At 36.5% G+C, this 20685-nt stretch overlaps 1 protein-coding gene across 9 annotated transcripts in view; it reads left to right on the top strand.

Annotated features, from left to right (window-relative positions):
* Window positions 1–20685, top strand: part of STAG2 (stromal antigen 2) — an 83387-nt gene that overhangs the window by 2506 nt on the left and 60196 nt on the right. The window lies entirely within an intron of this gene.

The following is a 20685-nucleotide window of genomic DNA, read 5'->3' as shown; positions in this document are numbered from 1 at the left end:
GGGCCTGCTCGGGAGCCGCGGCCGCTCCGTGCCTCCGCCGCGCTCGCCCGCCTCCCTCGCGCCGCCTCCCATTGGCCAGCGCGCGGGCGGGAGGCGGTGGCTTCCTCCTGCGCCCGGGGCGGGAGCGCGGCGCGCTGGCGGCGGGGGAAGGGGCTGCGCCCGGCACGTCCGCCGGCTTACGGACAGCCGCGCTTTCGGCGTAGTTTGTATTTACATTCAGAAAACAGGGCTTGCACAGCTGGTACTACTTGAAATGTGCTTAAAGTGCAGCTGTTTCAGAAACCCGACTTCAGTGTAAAGGTCACTTGGTGTAAATTACTTCCATATCTTCAAAATTTCGTTGGCTTTTGTTGAATTAGAAGGTGAGGAAAACGCCTTTTGGATCTGTTCCCTTGAAGCCATTGTAGGATTGTTTTTATGCTATCTGGGAGTTCTGTTCCATTTTGTTGTAAATAATCAAACTAGAGTTCCTACCATTTCCTGTAGTAGAACATTCTCCAAGTATAGTAGATCTCACTGTTAACTCTTGCCAATTGATGACTTCTTTCTTGTTTATAATGCTTGGCCACTTGAAATGACTTTCCCCTTTTCTGTATACTCTTCTCCCTAAATGCGATGTTCTTTTTTATTTTGATTTTTCTTTTGACTATTCCGGTATTTTTCTGGTATGGAACTGTCCAGGACTTTCAAAATATCTGTGTGCAGGCTGATTGGTTATGTGCAGATAAATATTAAGGGTGATCGTGCAATTTACAGACATTAATCTTTGACTTTTTAATATTTACTCATTATCCCCAACCCTAATTTTGTGGATAAATCTTTGGCAATTAATCAACAGCATCACAATGTCTACCAAATCTTTTATGGGGCTGTTTACTTGGTGACATTGATTCTTTCACTTATAGCTGTGGTAATAGTTTAACTAAAAAATGAAAAAAGTGGGAAAACAGCCACCATGTCATAGGCATAAGCCTTAATCTGTTTTGCTGCTTTCAGCACTTGAGTTGGATGGGATGGAATCCCCATAACTTTCTGATAAGTTAAATGAAGACAAAGAAAGTATCGAAATACAGAGGAGAAAAATTTGAATTATTTCCCCTCTCTTAACACATCCTGCTCTGTGACCAGTGGGGCAGTAGAGGTTGCTTTGTAGCAAAAAACAGTGATATTTTGCTGTATCATCTACAGGTGGGTTTTAAGCAAGCTGTGGGAGAAGCCTGTTGATTTTTGTTGCTGTGGTGAACTTAACACTGGATGTTGTATCAGCTTAAATTCAAACAAACAAGAAGACAGCCATGCAGATGGAGTTGAGTGGGGGAGGTGTTCCTTAATTTTCCAGAGAAATTTCCTAGTGCTCAGATAACTCCCATATTACATACTTGGGCCAGAGTTATGTACTTGAATCTTTTTCATCCATTTATAGTTTCAGGAAGATAATGCTGAGTAAAATTAATAAGCAATGCTGTGGGTTAGTTCATCTTCCTTGTCCCTACAAGCTTCTAACCAAGTCAACAGCTGTTCATACGCAGATTATTCCTTTTAGACATAAAGTTTTCTTCATATTTTACAATCAAAAGCATTAGAAATGAATTACAGAAATTATCATTTGGTTTGAATAAGTTTGTTCAAATTAATAATGCTATGATGCTTTAATATACCAAAAATATTTGGGAGCTGTGCAGTGACAGAAAGTTGGGGTAGCTTCATGGGTTAGTACAATATTTTCAGTTAAAAAAAAGTGGTGTACTACTTGATTAAATAGCATTCCATTTTCAAAATAGCAGTATTCAGTTAGCTGCCTGTTAGTCTAACTCAAATTCTAGCAATATATCACATTGCTGCTTTACATGTTAAAGGTAGAAATGTATAAAGGGAATTAATTTTTTGCTTGGAAAGAGTGTAAATAACATTTGATAGTTAAGTGATCTCTTCAGTTTTAGTTTGTTTCAGTAAAACTTATAAACAGAAACTGAATCATTTTAGAAAAGAAATGTAGACAGCTTCTCTTGAATATTACATGCTAGTACAGTTTCCTATAGAAAATAGCTGCAGGCTATAAACCACTTGAAAGCGAGTGCTCTTGTTGATGGAAGCAACTGCATTAGACTTATGCTAAACATTACTTCATGATTTGACTATCAGAACATTATGAACTTTTTTTATTAGACTGCCCTTTGTCATTTAAGGTTCAAATTTAGTATGATCTGAGAGTCCTGACTTGTGTCATCTTCATTTGTACTGTTATCTTCATTTGTACTGTTACTGTGTCAGTTGTCTTACTGCAAGCAAATGTTACAAGAGGTTAGGTTTTATGGAACTGAGTGGCAACATAAACAGGTTTTAGGATTTACAGTAACCCTGAACACTTTGGTTGCTTATTTTTGTCAAATGAATCCCCCAAAGTAACTGAGTATTTTTGATGGTTACTTAAGTTTCTTGGTTGTATTGCTGGAATGCAGTGTTTTGTCAAATAAGATGAGGTTTTGAACTCAGTAGTACGATCTCGGCCTACAATGTGACCATTTTTAATACCTCTTTGATTAATTTAAAAACCTCAGAGAATATTGTGGATGTGAATTTCTGGAGTTTTTGAGTGAGTAATCGAAAGAATGTAGTAGAAAAAGGTAAATGTAGGTGGTGTCTCTCTCAGCTAGATGCTGGAGTTTCTAAGAGCTCCATCTGCTTCATTAATTGTCTGTAATGGAAAGAAGTGATTGATAGCAGCCATCAATGATAGCAGCTTAATATTCTCAGTATCATTTGAAACAGTTATATTCTGAAAAACTTCTGCATGGCCTTCAACTTCCTTATATGAGAATCATTGACAAAGAAGTGGAGAGAATGAAGTGATAATCCAGTCCTTGGGAAAACTGGGGTGAGTGAGGGAACTGTGGAGTTCTTAGTTTGGAAAATAGGAAGCTTATACACAGAAAATCTGTGGAAGAATGGACAGAACTCTTTTCCATACACACCACAAATTTAAATGGTGGCAGTACTTAGGCTTATTGCATAGATTTATACTCAAAGGCCATCTCACATTTAGGGCTACCTCTATYTTTGAAATAGAAGGGAAAATATAAAAAGGAACCTCTAGTTGGTCCCATAGCTGCTCTGTCACTGGCCCTGGCGATTTTGTGGTCTGATCTGGTCTGCTGCCCTTCCTTCCCCCTGACCTGCTCCCACTTCTGTCCTACTGGCTATGGACATAGGTGGAACTAAATAGGGCTACAGGCAGATTAGAAGTCCTGGTTAAGACTTAAGATTTATACCTGTCAGGAAGGACTTTGTGTCCTGTTATCTCCTTTAATCCGTTGAAGATTGGGCTCCTTCTGGAGCAAGTTCCAGAGCCTCTGAGCTGGTGGTAGCCCTTTAATATGGCCTTAGGTAGCTGCTGTTGCATCAGTCACCCCTGCACCCCAGAGGGCGCTGCTGAGGCTTTGAAAGAGTTTCCATGGAAAAGCCATGTTGGGAGGGTAGTCTGTGAAGGTACAAAGACTAGGTTTTCTGTTTTAGTAAAGTAACTTTTGGTGGGGGGAACCTTACGGTAACCTTTGCAATATTATGTCAACATAACTGAAGCTCTTGTTCTAGCATTTTTCTGCTAAAAAGGTTATTTCTGGAATAAAATGGTTAAACTCTTCTACCTTTCTGTGAGCAATTTTCATATTTGAAGATTGGTTCAGTGACAGGTTGGCTTTTTAGATTAGAAAAAAAATCTAAATTTTCAACATGTCTAGTTTCTTTGTGGTTTAAGGTGGGCCTTGAAATCCAATGTGACTAAACAAAGTCACATATTTGCCTTTTAGTGATATAATAAAAATCTTGATTTGAGAGTTGAGAATTCAAAATGTGTGTTTTATGTTGTTTTCATTCTGATTGGTTTTCTTTAAATTCAATTATTACCTCATGTTGCAGTTCATGAGAATCTGGTGAAGTTGAATTTTTTTTTTTATTATTATTATTATTCCCCCCCCCCTTTGGAGAATAATTATGAAGTAACGGAAGCTTCTGAAGAAGGCCCACCTCATTTAGATCACCAGAGTTAAATTTAGAGCTAACGCTGACTTGTCCGAATTGGGAAGTTTAGGGGGCCATTGTCTGATTGGCTTCTATCTCATGGAAAACATTTTACTGTTTACAAAAAAATTTTTGTGTTGATAGCTCTTTATCCTTTCAGTATTTTTCTTCTTTCTGACTATAAAACTTCTGGGAAAGAAAGAGAGTTTGGTCTGGATCACTAAGACTAGACCAAAGAGTCCTAAATTTGACAGGTTATGCCATTGCAGTGTTTCACAACACTATACTCTGTTGCTCTTCGGTATCTTTCTATCATCAAGTATTGCATCATTAAGAAAATGTATAGATCTGAGGTCCTGGGTAGAGAAGAAGGGAAAGTGGAGAAGAGTTTCTCTTGTCTCAGTAAATTCTTTTTCCTTAGCTGGTCTGGTCTAAGTAGTGATCTGGCACCTAACTTTGGAGTAGGGGACATGGCAAAACTTGATCCTAGAGATTACTCCAAAAGCCCTTTGGCTTTTGTGCGACAGTTGGCTCTTTTCTAGCTTTTACTGGCTACAGAGACACAGGAGGGAACACAGTTTGTTTTTAAGCTCCTTTTATCCCACTCTGAGTCAGAAAATAAAGCACATATAGAACTGCAGTTGTATGCAGTTACCTTTTGTCTTACTGTGACTTCTGAAGGAAATGAAAAGTAAGCTGTCACATAACTAGTTTATCCAGATACATACATACTTTACTGTTGTCTCTACTATACATTTTTTGACTGTGTAACTAGATGTAAACCCCCCCCCCCCGGGGCTAATTTTTGTAAAACAATGTGATCAGAAGAGTCAGTGAACATGAGAAGATTGGCAGATATTGAAGAGCAGATTGTGATATAGGATTGAGATGATAACCACAATACCTACCTTAGAACAAATATCTAGAGAGGAGAATATGCGATGTTTGGACTGACATTGTATTTTCTTATGGATTGGAACTTGATGGTTTATTAGTCCTGACTTTATACAACTTTTTATGCATTTTATTTTTTTGTGTTTTAATTAAGGGTAGTCACTGGTTTAGAAAAAGGGAGTTTACAAGGGAATTTACAAGCTTGCCTGTAGTTTTTGATTATGTTTTGAAAAACTTTTCATATATATGCTGATATATTTTGGTATGTATTATGTATGTCTGTCATTGTCTAGATTAAGGAATTACAGTTTGAGTGCAAATTTCAGGATTTTCTGTTAGCAAATCATGAAAATAAATCAAAAATACTGAAATTTTGGAATGTGCAAAATATTTTCCAAACTACTGACTGTTTGAGGAAACAACAAACCCTAGGAATACATGTTTTGTTTAGCTGGGACTGCATTGCAATGTCAGCCTCAAGCTGCTGCCAAGGTTTGGTGAAATGCTGCTCAATTTTTGGCGAGTGAATGAGTTTTATGTGATCTGCAGGACAACTAACCTTACCTGCAGCCTGCTCCTGAGTTTCTTCCTTTCTCAGTACTACCCCATCCCCATTGTGTGGGGTGCTGTTTAGTGTATGCACACTGTCAATTAGACACTTCTTTGGGAGACATGGTGATGTCACATTGCAAAGGTGACTTAATACACTGTTTTTTCTATTGCTTAAAAATCGTGATCTGCCTGGAAGGACATTGATATTTTTGATTTGAAGGTAATGTTGCACTTCTTGGTTATGGTTGAATTGTGCGCTTTTTTTTTTAACCTAAAATAGGATTTCAGCCTAATTTTTATGCAATACCTGCTTTACAGCATTTCATCTGGGGAGAAAGTTTGAATTTTACTTTGTTTTAAAATAAAAATGAGCTGTTTAAGATAAGGCTTTTCTTTCTCTTTCATGCAATTATCTGTTATACCTTTAAGTAAAGCTGCTCCTACTTAATTATTTAAGAAAGGGAAACTGTGGAAATTTGGACCATATCAAGTTTTAGTGAAGAGATAATATGCAAGTAATATAATTGGAAGATTTTATTTGTGTGAGTATAATCTTACATCAGGGAATGTTCAGTATGAGGAAAGTTTTTACAGAGTGAGGAGGTACAGAGAGGGAGTATTGAAAATCCTTATTTTTTTATGATATCTTTATTTGACAATGGGCAAGTGAATAGATAGGTTACTGAAGGTTATTAAAAAAACCAAAACGTAGGTAATAAATGTCAGGAACACAGGTTTGTAATTCATGTAGCATGGGTTTAGGCGTCTAGTTATCAATTTTAAGGTGATATGTGATATGAGTTCTGGAATAAGACAATCTGGATAGTTATGGATAAAGTGGTCAACTAATTTAATTTGTCTGAGTATTAAGGAGGTACATCCTGACTGTAGGCAATATTTTTCATTTTTATTTCTCATCTTATTAGAAGCAGAGAACTGATTAATCATAATGTTTCTCTGCGGGAGAAAACTGGGGAAACTTGGTAAAAACACTTTTGTATGGTGGCTTTTTTTGTAACAAGAATGACCAGTGACTGCAACCCAAATATGGCAGTGCTGTGCTCACGGAAGGCAAATGGGAAGTGAAATTGATGGAGACTAACTGCTTCCATTCTGTACGTTGATTCAGAGGAAAGAATAAATACAATATAAATCAAGTTGAAAAGAAAGAATACACTCTTCATAATTTAAGATTTATAGCATAAGTAGTTTTCAGATGTTGTTATTTTGAACTATTTTTGTGTGAGGACTATATTCTTACAGAGAAGTTCCAGTTTGGCATACTGCTGTATACTGTTCTGTTTTGATCATTGCTTCATGTGCGTCTTTGAAAACTGGATCCTAACTACTTTCTTTTAATTCTTCTAACATGAAATAAAGCTTTGGATCCTTACACCTCTGTTTTAAACTGGCAATTGCTTCCTAGAAGTGACACCACAATGAAAAAATTTTGTGTTTTAGGTCACAGAATCATGTAGGATGGAAGTATCCTCTGGAGGTCTAGTTCAACCTCTTGCCTAAAGCCTGTCCTGTTAGACCAGGTGCTCAGGAATTTGTCCAGTCAAGTTTTGAGTATCTCCAAGGATGGAGTTTCCATGATCTCTCTAGCAACCAGTTCCAGTATTTTTATTGGAAGGTGGTTTTTATTTCAGTTCTGAAGTTGTCTTAAATTATTAAAAAGATTTTTTTTTTTCAAAAGAAAAAAAAGTGTGTTTGGAAAGTACTCCTTGCTCATGGAGGCTTGGAAAGCTGGTGACCTGGGTAGAGCTGATTTTGTTTTTTATTGGGAATTGTTGGGAGAAAGAGAGATGAAAGACTACAGAAACAACTCAGAAGCTTTTTTGGTATGTACTTTCTTCTTCCCTCTGGTCCTAATTATTATCTTTACTCTCCACCCCCTCATATTTCACTACTGTGTCTATGACAAGGCCTTGCAAATAAAACTTTCTTTTCTAAGCAAGTCACCTGTTCACTTAGGCATCATTGATAAACCTATCAAAAAGGTTCTTAAATGCTCTTCTCTTGCATACAGTTTTTGTATTTAAACAGTGGTATTTTTATTCCTTCTCATAAGTATAATTTCAAGAAGTCTACGGCTCATTTGAAACTATGGTAACCAGAAAGGAAAGCTGCACAAGTGTCTGTGTTCCATCTGTAGTATAGGTCTGTCATTACTTGCCTAATAAAGGATTGGCCAAAAAAGGTGAAACTGGGTTTTGCATATTGATCTACCAAACATGAAAATGGTTTATTAGAGCAAAATGTTTAAAGCAAATGCTTCAATAATGCAGGAAGCATGTTTGTTGTTGGGTGTGGGGTCTTTTTGTTTGTTTGTTTTTTGGTGTTTTGTTTTGCTACCAGTTTACGTTTTTTGTCTCCAATGTTCCATGTTTGATCTGCTCTTCTTGGGCTTCCATTTGACTTATTTGGTAAGCCCTATTTTCAAAACCAATGCACTTACACCAATATATGCTTAATTTTTAAAAATGTTTATCAGTTAAAATGCGTCACTGATGTAACAATGCGTGTATACTGTATTACTGCACTACTGTTACATAGAACAGCTTTTGTAAGCTGGAAGACATGTGTCTTGACTGTTGAAAAATAATCAGAAGAATCAGCCTCTGGGCATTTTATTTTCTTTTGCTTCATTGCATTGTCTTTCTGGTTTTACTGCTAAATTTCTGTCTGGTGATGTGGTAGTATGAAAGTTAATAAAGTTCTGTACTTGGAAGTGAGTATGTTTGTGCCTTAAAGCAGCATTCTCTGCAAAGTAAGACACAGGTTGTACACATCAGTACAATATAAAAGTGACAAACATTTTTAAAAATTTCTAGCTCAGCCACACTGTGGATAGAAGAAAATACCAGAAGTCATCCTCTTTATGTGCAGTAGGCCAGGCATTAAGATTCTTCATATTTACCTCCAAATGCAGTAGCACTTAATCTCTGTAAATCTGAATTCTTAGTTTCTCTCCCCTTTGTGTCAAGGGGGTATAAACTATGTTAAACATACCTTGAATACAAAACTAGTTAGGGAAGTTTTGTTTAGGGAGAGGATTTATGCATTCTTGCATAATCCTGTCTCCAAAAGAGAGGAGCATGGAAAATCCTAACAGTTCATTCAAATGCAGGATTGAGTCCATGGTTTTTAGTAGGTAGGGGTTTTGAGAAACTTCCATATTGAAGTTTTTTTTTTTTTTTAACAGTAAGCAGTATTTGACAGCATCTACAGAATTAAGCATCCTAGGAGATGAAATAGAATTACCAAGATAAAGGAAATAATGCCAAGGAAGATGGGAAAGAGATAGAAGTGTAAGAGTATATTGAAGCTTATTACAACCATTTTGATAAGTATATTCTGTGTCTAGTTGCATCACTTCAACTTTTTTGTTGATGTTATGGAATATGTCAGGATTTAGTTGTTAATAACTTCATCAAACATGAATTACTGCTTTTATATAAAATCATTGGAATCGTTGTCCTATCAGATGCGGAAGGTGTAAATGTTTGTCTAAAATGTTTGAGGAAGTTGAGTTTAAAAAAGAAAAAATCAAATATGAAAGCCTTTTGGGACAATCCAGAGGAAGAAAGAAGGGTAGAAATCAGGCTGGTAATCCAGTGATTTTTTTTTTTTTTTTTTCCTCTAAGGAGGATAGTTGATGGAGAGAATAATTATTTGAACTGACATGAAAGAGCAGAATTGGGTGGTTACATAACTGGAAGTCATTTTAGATCATACCTCCACATGCAGTTGTTTCCTCCTTCTTTTCATACTCTTCTTTCTAGTTCTTCTCTTCAAGCCACTGAAGCGATGCCTTCATGATGTAACTAAGCCAGCTGAATGGTTAGTTGTCACTGAAAGGGTGGTCCTGCTTCTGTGTCCTGTCTGCATGCTTCTGTGTCCTGACCACGTGCTTTTTTATTTGCCTTGTGTCTGTGCTTATGATTGCTTGAACCCTATTGGTGAACTGGCATAAGGAGCTAAACTGAAGAAAAAGGAAGTAGTTTTCTCTTTAAATCCCTGTGTGATTGAATGGGTGCTGCTGCTTGCAGGGGAGGGTGCAGGAGCTTTTGACCAGTAGGAGCATAGAGTTGAGCGGGGCAACCCCTTTCAATAGTTGGAAGTTTCTATCAGTTGTCTGGTTGAACAGCAGTGGGAATATAACTCCTGTCATCTGCTACTCTTGTACCTGGTCTTACCTTTTAAAACTGTTTGGGCTGTGTGCCAGTTCCAGAAGTAATTCTGTAATCTTTGTTGTGATCTATGTTTTATTTTTTTGTCTAAAATGTTACGTAGTCTGCAATAGACCAGTTAGAGCTCTGCAAGGAAATTCAGGACTCTGCTGTTGATTTGATTAATTTATGCAGGCAGGAAGATTATGTTGTTTGTTTTTTTTTTTAGTTTCAGGCCATGCACTTGTCAGAAGTTTCGCAGGTGTTTTTTGGATCATTGGAGGTTTAGGAAGAAAGTCCCCTCCCCCACCCCCATCAAGATTTTCTTCTGGTTTTAGCATGGTTATTTGTACATCAGATGCTGTTGGTCAAAATCCTGCTAGACCTCCTTTTTCAGTTGGATGCTTACCAACCTGCTGTGGTTAGATCTTATTATAAGCCTTTGCACTTTCAAGTTTTCCGTGGTTTAAGGAAGGTGCAGTGCCAGTTCTATGCTTGAGGGATGTTTGGCCTTTTTACAGAATGGACCGTCCTATACAATGATCTTGGGTCCCATCCCTCCCAACTAATGAATTTTTTGGGAGATGTACTGTGGTTGCAGGTCTCCATCTCCAGGAGCACCTCATAATATACCAGACATAGCTTTTTTTTTTTTTCTTCCCCTTTTTCTCATAAAATATTAATGTTGTCCTTCAGAGTTACTGAGAAATAGGCAATACTGAGAAATAGGCAAAATAATGCCTGAATACATTCCCTTCCTCTCTTTCCTACTCCACTTCAGGCTCAGTTCAGAGCAATTTGTTTTCTTCATCTGTAGATCTGCAGAGGGGTTTTTTTGCTATGTGAAATCAGCTAGTTTTCAACCAGCTAGAAGATGCTTGGTGTGTGTGGTGGTGTGTGTGTTTTTTTTGTTTAAGCTTGTCTTGACTGATCAGAAACTATTGCTTAATTACCATTTTAGAATGTAGATCTGGAGAAACTGATCTGCTTTAGGCAGATACTATGATTTGTAGAAGGAAGCTTCTGTGTGAAATAATCAAACTGACAGCTATGCTGTATGCTGTGTTTTGTTTTGTGAACTTGTAGTCTAGTCAGAAATACTAGACAACAGGAAAGCCACACATATAAAAGGAGGTTTGGAGTTTTGTGGAATGCGTGATGTCAAACAAGTTCCTTAGATCATTTTAGATTGTACAGAGGATTAAAGAGATTCAGGTTGTTCAGCGTCCATTTATATTACGCTTGTTGGAACAGCAGTCATTTTTAGATGTTGTATTTGCAGAAGGCAGTGGGTAAAGAGCGTAGCTGATGGGAACTGGTTCTCCCAATTTTGTAGGTGCTCCTTAGAAATACTACTGTTGTGAATTTAACTGCAATTGCCTGATCTATGTCAGTTTCTTTTTACTGCTGTTAAAATGTTTCTGTGGGACTTCCCAGCTTGGAGGAATGCCAAAATGAGTGTGTGGGAAGACTTAATACTTGCTACTTACATAGCATTTTGTATGTTCAAAGTCTTCTGCAAATATTAACTAATCTTTATTTAATATGCGAGTCCAATTTCTGTCAGTATAAATGAGTAACAGCCAGTTATGACCTGTACTTTTTTGATGTCAAAAGAATGAAATGCTGTAACTAGTGTAGTTAAGAGTAATCTTTATCATCTTATTAGCATACTGTTTTTCTCATTCTGCTCTTCTGGTTTATTGTGGTGGAGAAAGAAGTTATGAATAGAATATAGTACTGCTCTTCAGGAGGTCCCTGAGTTGTAGAATGCTGACTGCTGGAAAGAATGGCGTTTCATTTTGTGTGTGATATTTCGATCTTTTCTGTAGCAGTTTTTGTTTCTCCTGTATTAAGGTTTATTTCTTTCCAGTCTGAGGAGCCATAGCATATTCATAACAAGTAATACTGCAAGAAAAATGTTTGTTCTGAGCTTGCTTCTTAGTAACTGTCATTCTTGCAACTTAAAACATAGTCTTAAGCTGAAAATTATTTTGATTCCTTACAGCATACCTGTGCTAAAAAGCTATTAAGGTTTCCACTATTTATGTGCTGGCATGTTAATGGTAATTTTTAGTTAACAGATTACTTATGTGTAACCGGTATACCAAACTCCTGAAGCTGCAAGTGTTCTGATAACAATAAAGTTGCAAACAAAACTGAAGTATCTATGGACATTTTTTCTAGGATCCTGTATTCTACTTTGAAACTTGAAATTTCAAAGTTGGTATTATGCTTTTTATTGTTTATGCTGTTGATTAGCTGAAATTGGACATGTTTTCATGTTAGACATCCTGGCTTCAGCAGTTCTGACTTAAAGATGTCATTCCAGCTTTTCCTTAAAGACCTAAAGAGGAAAATCTGCAAGAACATGTCTATGCAGTAAAATGTATGCTGGAAACATTATGGTGCTGTATTTGGACTAATAGAAACAAACACTGAAACTGTGGCCAGCTAGCATAGGTGAGGTACTGTGTTAAAGGAGCTTTCCTGTTTCTTGCGCCAAGACTGGCCTGGATGCTTTCTTGTGGCATTGTGTTGTGCCTTGGAGATGCATATAGAACGACGAGAAAAATGAAGTGGTGGGTAGGGCATATGACTCTTAAACTTTTAGCAGAGGGTTGAAGGAGAAGTCTCCTAAATGAATGCAACAAAATTAGTCTGATAGATATATATGGCCTCTGGTAATACGTAGAATTGTTTTCAGTATTTTGAGAACAAAATTATATTAGCCTGTAAGCACTTGCGAGTTTAACTTTTAACATGTTAAAAACTGTATATTTCAGGGGAGGAAAGAAAAATTGTCTATAGAAGTGGGTCAAATCCTTTACTCCTTGTTACTTTTCTTCTTTAGCTGAATACTCCATCAATTTTACATTGAATGTTGAACATTAATCTGTTGCTAGGTTTTAGTTCATGAGGGTTTTTCCCTTTGTTCTAAGGTTTGGTAGCTTTAGAAACTTGAATGTTTTTGTGACTTTGGACCTTCACTAAGAGACTAACATTTAGATACCAGTTTATAAAAAGTAGTGTTGTTTAAAAACAAATCCATAAGTAACACATATGCTGATGTAGTACTGCTTTTAGAATTCCAAACTTCTGATCTTAGGTAAAACAAAGAATAAATTTGTGTTTCTATTTGGTTATCATCTGACAAAATGTTAGTCAGAACAACTTGGGTATGAGCACAGTCTAAAACTTCAGTTTTGTTTGTTTTCTGGTAATGGCATGATTTTAGAAGATACACAGATCAATGAAGAAAATCATTAGAAATAGAACTAGTTCTCATTACATACTCATACAATATTAAAAACTCAGTGGTGAGTACAGTCTGTAATAAAGCTAGTTCTGGCTTTATATAGAGTAATGGCAGATTCTAATCATGTCTGATATACTGAAGAAACATTGTAATAGTAATGACTTACAGAACTTAAATGTGACCACTCTTAGCTGTACTTGGTAAAATGAGCCTGTGGTTCTTTGTTCAGCAGGGATGTAACGTGTTTCTATTTCTGTCACATCTCTGCTGCTTTCTTTGCCATTTTATTTAGGAATTAGACAAAGGTGATCAACTATTGGCTTGTTAACACATTTATTCAAGCACCGAGTAAGGCAGAATTTTTGTTATTGTAAGAAAAGCAGCAAATTGGGGCCAGGCTTTTGTTTCATAACTGGCTAGATAACATTTGACAGTGGTATTTGGATGCTGTACTGAGTAATGGCATCACAGTGCTGTAGAAAGGGACAGTAAACTGGATTTGGAGCAGACTATGGCAGCTTTTGTATCAGTTTTAGCCTAGCAAAATCGTGTGGACAACTCCCTCTTTCTTTGACACAGCTGGACAGTGGATCACATCTGTTGTAGTGTCTCACTGGTTTTGAAAAGGGCTGTTTTCGTGTACCAGCCACAGGACTTTTGAGCCAGTTCAGTTACTAAACCATTGGAAAGCTAATTTATTCAAAATAAAATAGATTGTTGGTCAGCTGGCTCAGCAAAGGATCTGACAAGTGCCCTTGGCCATGAGACATGGCCAAAAGCAAACACAGGCAGAAAGGGGCGGTGGGGACTGACCCTTTTACCAGTAGCAATCTATGTAGTTTATTGTATCATCAGACCACTGTGGTTATTGTTTTGGTCTCGTTCATGGTTTAGCAGCAAAGAGGATAGGTATATTTAATGCAGTCTGTTCAAATTGGCGTAAAATGCCCTTTCAGTTGATAATTGAAAGGGATATTGGAAACACTTTTTGAAATGGCCGATACTTGGCTCGCTTGTTTCTATTGGACAACTTGTTTTCTGAAGTCGAATGACAATTTGAGAAGACATATAAGAGACAAAGATTGTGACATACAGAAAGAACTAAGTGGAAATAGTGGAGATGTTTATACACGCATTATACAAAATCCCATTTAAAACTTAATCAATGAGAATTTAGTTATAACATAAAATGCATAACAAGAGTGTAAAACCTTTAACTGTTGGAGAGCCTGATGACTTTAAATACATACTTTGGATGTGGTAGTTTCTGCACAATAAAACCTGAAATGTATATGGCATTTACAAGTCCTTAAAATAACACTTTGGATTGAAAGGTACTTGTTACAGGTTGTACAGTGGGACCCACGTGCATCACTATATTGTAGAACATTAGAGTGCTAGAATATTCTAGGTCATCTGTGTTCTCAGGTTGTTAAAAATTTTACCATACTGCTGTTTCCATATAAGTGGTTCTCTGGAGCCACTGATCTAGAAATACATTATACTCCAACTAAAATGGAGGAAAATTGTGCAGATTATCCAAAGAACATGTGTACATATATACAAAGGAATTAATCAATTGAACAGGCACGTCAAACAATATAACCTGCATGTTGCTTTAAAAATATTGCTATTTTGGGCATAATAGAAAATTTTCACTTTTTTTTTTTAATTAAGTGTGAAGTAGTATATTGCAAATATACTCAGTATTGCTGAATGACACAAAAGAGGTTATGCCTTTTCTTTGGAGTTGTATAATGCTCCAGAAATAAACATGGGCTGCTACCAGAATCACTTGAAGAGAAAAACTTAACTATTTACTTGCAACTGTCATGCTCATGAATGATATTTTATAGCAAATCGGTTACAGCAGTTAACATCTTTTATGATAATGAATAAGCAAAAATGTTATTTGCATGCAGAAAAAAAGTTATTTGAAAAATATTTCACCATTGTTGTGCTAGATCTCCAAATCTTGAGGGAAAACCATGCTAAGGGGTGTCTCTTTGTATGGTGTACATGAAATGAGACCAAAGGTAGAGTGGCTTAAGTTGAGAGGAACCTGTAAATTACTGAGTTGAAAATGGAATAATCAAGAATTGTAAGTTTTGGTAAGAAAGTATTCGATTAGAATACTTTAATGACACAATGTAATGACATATCAACATGGAAGGAAATGAAAACTTAAGGAAATAAGGAGTGCTGTTAAGGAAAACTTAGTAGAAAGTATTTGATAATATGTTCAGAAATACTATATTGCTTTGCTCTTGGGCATATACTGTAGTATTTTGGCTTGTTGTGTTTCTCCTATATTGGTTTTACTGGACAGAAAGCCTGTTTATCTTTGCTTTTGGAGATACTTTGTCCTGCTAAATAGTTTAGGGTGGGTTTTCTTCTTAAAGTACTACTCTATTTTAACTTTTAAACTTTTGAATAGCAGTGTCATCTGGAGCTATGCATATGTGCTGTACCCTCTCATGCATTCCCTTTTTTTTTTTTTCTTCCTCTCTCCCTTTTTCTTGTGTGGTGTTTTTTTTTGTGTTTTTCTTTTTTTCCCCTCTTCAGTGTAGGTGCTCTTTTAAAGAGAGCACATCTAGGGATTAAATTGAACAAGTGTTTCATAAAATAAGAACTTGGGTTGTACATAATACTGGTCTTAGTATTGCTTCAGTTAGTTAATGTTTTTATGATTTACGAAGCAGTCATATTCTGTTGACCATCCTTTGTGAGGAAGGCCTGGCAGCACACTAAATCTGTGAATAAGTAAAAAATGCCACTGCTACATGTCAGAAAGGTGTTAACTCATTCTGCCTGTTTAAAAAAAAAAAGAGTTAATTTCACCAACAGACTCAATGTTGAATCGTATCTTCTGTGTCTAGCACAGATTTGCATTATCTAGTCCCACTAATTTAGCAGAAATGTATGTTTTGGTCCAGCCTATATCAAATTATCATGAGTGAGTGATCCGGCACTATATGGTCCAAGTATTAACAGTTGTGTTACCACTGTTGAAGGACTCTCTCAGTGTACTTCTGTGCCCTGTAGGCGTAGAATGTGGATATTTATGCAGAAACCTGAAAGATGGTGATTTGAGTATCTTGCTACAGTTTTTGACTGTTGTGTAAATTACATCTCCCTGCGCTTAGACTATGCCTCTGGTGATTTAATTTTAGAATTAGACTGTTATTTCTTAAAATTCTGTTAAGTTTTTCAGAAGAGACTGGTTTATTCTTCCCCTGAAGGTTGTTCCTTGTGGGATGTGTATGATGACAGTATAGATGAGTATGCCTGTTAATGCATTATCTGCCTGTATTGTTTTATGGTGTGCAAAATAACATCTGTAAGTTATATTATTATTAAAGTTTCTGATAACTACGAATTATTACTAAAAGGGTAGTGCCTCCTTATCGAGAGCCTAATTAAAATAAAAGCATAAGATATTACGGGAAAGGCAGTACTACTGATTTTGCTTAATAAAGACCAAATTACCTGGTAGGTAAATACCATTCATTTCATTATGGCTGAATATTAGTAATCTTAGAATTAGAAAATTTGGTAGCAGTTACCTTCCTGAACTAATTCTTGATCCATGCCGTTTCATTTGTCGTCTTCTTCCTTATTCTTGCCCCACATATTTAGATTTATGAATAGCATCTGTCTTTTAACTGTTGATTCTAACTCCTCTGTCTTGTAGAATTCTCTGGTTATACACCTGTGTGAAAGACATGGCAGCGCAGCCCTATTTAATTGTATTGAAAAATCTTTTTCTTGTATTGATATTTGCTAATTTTTCATGTGAGGTAAACTGTCTTCTGTAATAGACAATAGAAACAAGGGAGTTGTCAATAACGGAGATGCAGGCTAATGGGTCCATGTTAGCAACCACTACTGAGTAAGCATAGGAAGCTTAATCAGGACCTTTAAAAAAAAAAAAAAAAAGTTAAGAAAGACTAGGTGACACTATTTTTCAGGGAAACTATTCATATCTGTGAAAGTAGATTTGGTCACTTAGTGCCAGGTATGGCAAAAGGCTGGAGAGGGAGAAAGGAAGTATTTTGCCTGTGTTTCTGTTGCTCACTATTGGTTAGAGGTGCAGTTTCCTTTGTAGTATTATAAAGGCTTGATTGTTGAGATACGTTGTTATGCTTCTAGGGGTTTCCTCCCCACAAAAATGCGAAGTCCCAAAATCAAGTTAGTCATAATTTCAAGTTTGTAAAGCAGTTGTTGAACTGAATTTCTTTTTGTTTTGTACACGTTGATGGAAAAGGGAAAAAAAATCAAGTGTTAATTCACTATCTCAGAAAAAATTTCTATAGTAGACCAGTCAACTTTAATTAAAATGATTAATTCAAAGGAAAAACCAGTACTGTACCCTTGAATAGCAAAAGTTCCTAAGAAATACTCTGTTAACGTAATTCTAGGGTTTTTTTTGTTTAATGTACAATGCTTATAATCTAACTTGGACATGTGACAATGTGTGCTGCATGAACTGTGCTGTGAAAACTCAAGCTTAGAAAAATGGCTATTGAAGGCCATAGATAAACTAGTGAGTGGGCATGTTGTTGAGTTCTTGAGGAAAGTGTAGTTTGTTAGGGATAAGACAGATGAATGCTGTTACCCATACAGAAGAATTTGAAAAATTTAAAACAAGAATTTTAAAAGAACATGTGAGTATCAGTGATCTTGCCACTTGGTTTAGGTAGTTTTAATGAGGGAAACTAAAAACTGGGATGTGCTTTGGAGTTTCAGTTGTTCTTCAGAGTATCCAAAAGCACCTGGGTGTCTTGACTATAATGGATGGTCATCTAGTTCCTTATGCTTTTGCCAACCATATATAACTGTTTGCAGTTCTGTGTACAGTATAGCTAGCTTAAAGATCTGTTCTAAAACTCATACCCCTCTAAGAAGTACTCTAATTTCTTTTCAGTAGTATTTGTTCTGGCATTTTTCTGAAAACTGCCATAGCGTCTAGTCATGAAAGAAGAATTTACTTTGCATGAATTTGTATGCATTTGGGACCTTAATTTTTTTCACATGACCAAAGCATGTGAGATTCAAGCAAGCAGCCTCCAGAATTAAAAAATGTAGGGATTGCATAGTATTATCTATAGTGGTTTAGATTTAAAAATCTGTTTTTCCTGTTTTATTGCCATTGGTTGAGAGAACCATAGCTTTTTCAGGGGAAAATACAAAGCTTGCTGTGTCTGAACAGTAACTGTTAGGTTAATAGCCTGTTTTCGGGAATAAGTTTGATATAACTAAAATGCTGTCTTTCTCTTTTTTTGTCAATAATGGTCTCATATCTGCAGATATTAGTGACAGACAACATTTTTGTCTATATGCACATTCTGCAAGTGGCTTTCACTGCATGTCTTTTTAGCTTTAGAATGATGCAAGAGCTTTTCTTACTAACAATTGATAAATCAGCTGGCAGGTTATTGCCTGGATCTGTCCTTTGACTGCCAGTACTCCTGAGTGGCTGTAGGATTTTTAGTTCATTAAAGATTAGTGGAAGCCTCCCAGAAGTTCTAAACAACTTTCAAAAGTTGAAGTGGGATTTAGAAAACTTCGTAGAAATGTATAGCTCCCACCTTCCTTGTGACTGTAAGGGATTATAAAGGATATAGGGAGCCTATGCTACAAGGGCAAAGAGATGGATTGTTAGAGGCACAAATTGTGAGTGCTGTCTGCATGCTAATACTTGAAGGTTTTGAGAACTAAATATCCTCTGTTGCAAAACACTGTCCCTTCTCCCCCCTGCCCCCGAAAGTGCAGGCAGCATGAGAGCTGATATAGCAGAAATCCTGTGTACTGTAAAATGGCTGGAGAAAGACAAGGAAAAGGAATACTACTTGTTGCAGCTCTGCAGTTTTCTTTGGGGTTTGGGTTGTGGGTGGCCTCTATTCTTTCTGGTTTAAAGTTGTTTACTGGAAAATAGATGACTTGCATCCAGTACATGGTAAAAATTTTCTTATGTGTAAAAAGTTGTGAACTATTTGCTTTAAATGACTGGAAATTATGATGTTAATCAAATCGTAATATATTCAGTCTTTCTTTAAAGTGCTGTTCTTAATCAGTGGTTTTTAACTCTGTATTAAAAATACTCCAATACCAGTATTTCCCATGAAAAAAAGGAGCTTTGCTAATCTTGTATTAACAAATGTATTTTATATTAAGTTCTCTTCACTCATTACAAAATACACATGCATACCTTTTTTCAAGTGGTTGAGGGGACTGGAATATTGCAGTATTGTGCTTTTTCCTCTTCTCTCCCCCTGCCCCCTGCCAAAGTCAATGCATGTCATGTAGTCTCTCTCTCTCACTTTTTTCTCTCTCACTAGCAGTGTGGGGTGATCGTTACCTACCTGTGCATAGCTGGATATGCGTTACTGATGCTGCTTTAATCAACCATAAGTAGTTTCTAGAGAACATCTTGAAGGCACATGGTTTCCTTGGGGATTTATTGCATTTTCAACATTGCACCTCCATTCCCACTGCTTACGGAATATATTTATCAGCCATTAGTGCTGAATATTTTAACATGGTCACTACATAGTGTTTCCCCTCTCATTATTAAGATTTGCTCTCTAGTGTGTCTAGTTTCTGTTCACCTCTTTCATGCTCTGTGTTTATTCCTGTACTCCCCACTTCAACATAAGTTCTTCCTAGTTGTTAGCCTTTGCTGACAGATTTTTTTTTTATTTTTATTTTTTGACAAATGTCTTTCTTTTTTCCTTCATTTTCTCATGTAAGATGAGCAAAAGCTCCTTTCTTTTACTAGTGGTCAGTCTCTCTAAAAAGATGCATTTAAGGTGGGTGCTTTTTTTCCCCTTTCTCTCTATCCACACCCCCCCCCCCCGCCATATCACTTAATCTTGTATATATGCTTTAGAAGGCCAAAAAATCGCATCAGAATTTTTGGATTTTGTCTTTGCACAGATTGGAATTGTTATCAAGTAATACGTCGTATTGCACATAAGAGACTTTGTGATATATGTGAGAAGGTCAAATGGTGTTTCAACCCTGATGTTTTATTTACAGCATGCATTGATATTGTCATATTTGTTTACATCTTTTTGCTGTCCTTGAAATAGATGTGTTTTAAATCATTGCTGCTTAGGTGAAGCAAAATTGTGATTTCGGAATTTAGTTATTTTATATCCATGTATGGTTTGGGATTTTAAGATGCTGCTGCTGTTTTAATCTGGGAATGGTAAGTATCAAAACTAAAGTTTGTTCTTTGCATTTCAGGATGGGGAATCTTAGAGAACAAACCTTGGTGTGCTAATTAGTAAGAAATTTGGATTGAAGAGGCAGCTATGACTTTTTTTTTTGTCTTTTCTCCCTTGACAAATTCTGGCTTCCATTTTGAACAGGAGTATTTTGGTAATGGGGAACCATTTAATGGCATCATTTTATGCTATCACATGAGAGTTGTAAGCATCTCAAGCCAGGAAATACTTGGAGATTTCTTGAGCTGGGAATTGCTTCTTGGGTTGCTTCAAGGAATCACCTCATATTTAGAAAGTGAATTACTTGATGACTGCTTGACTCTCCTGAGGGCTATTGGAGGAAGTGCAAATATTTTGATATCTGCTTCCGAAAGTAATATCGGACTGTAGTCTCTTTTCTTTCTTTATAAAATGCTTTTTTCCCTTCCAGGGGAATCCGGTTTCTCAAAGTTCAAATGGAAGTTAGGTGAAGATATGGTGATGTCATGAAAAAATGCCATCCATAATTACTGTACAATTTTTTAACTACCAATGTCCAAAGAGCTTTGATTTTTCT

The sequence above is a fragment of the Apteryx rowi genome, unplaced genomic scaffold, assembly GCF_003343035.1.
Source record: "Apteryx rowi isolate R43461 unplaced genomic scaffold, aptRow1 scaffold_82, whole genome shotgun sequence".
NCBI lineage: Eukaryota > Metazoa > Chordata > Aves > Apterygiformes > Apterygidae > Apteryx > Apteryx rowi.
Note: the sequence above shows the minus strand (reverse complement) of the source record. Positions and strands in the feature narration are given on the sequence as shown.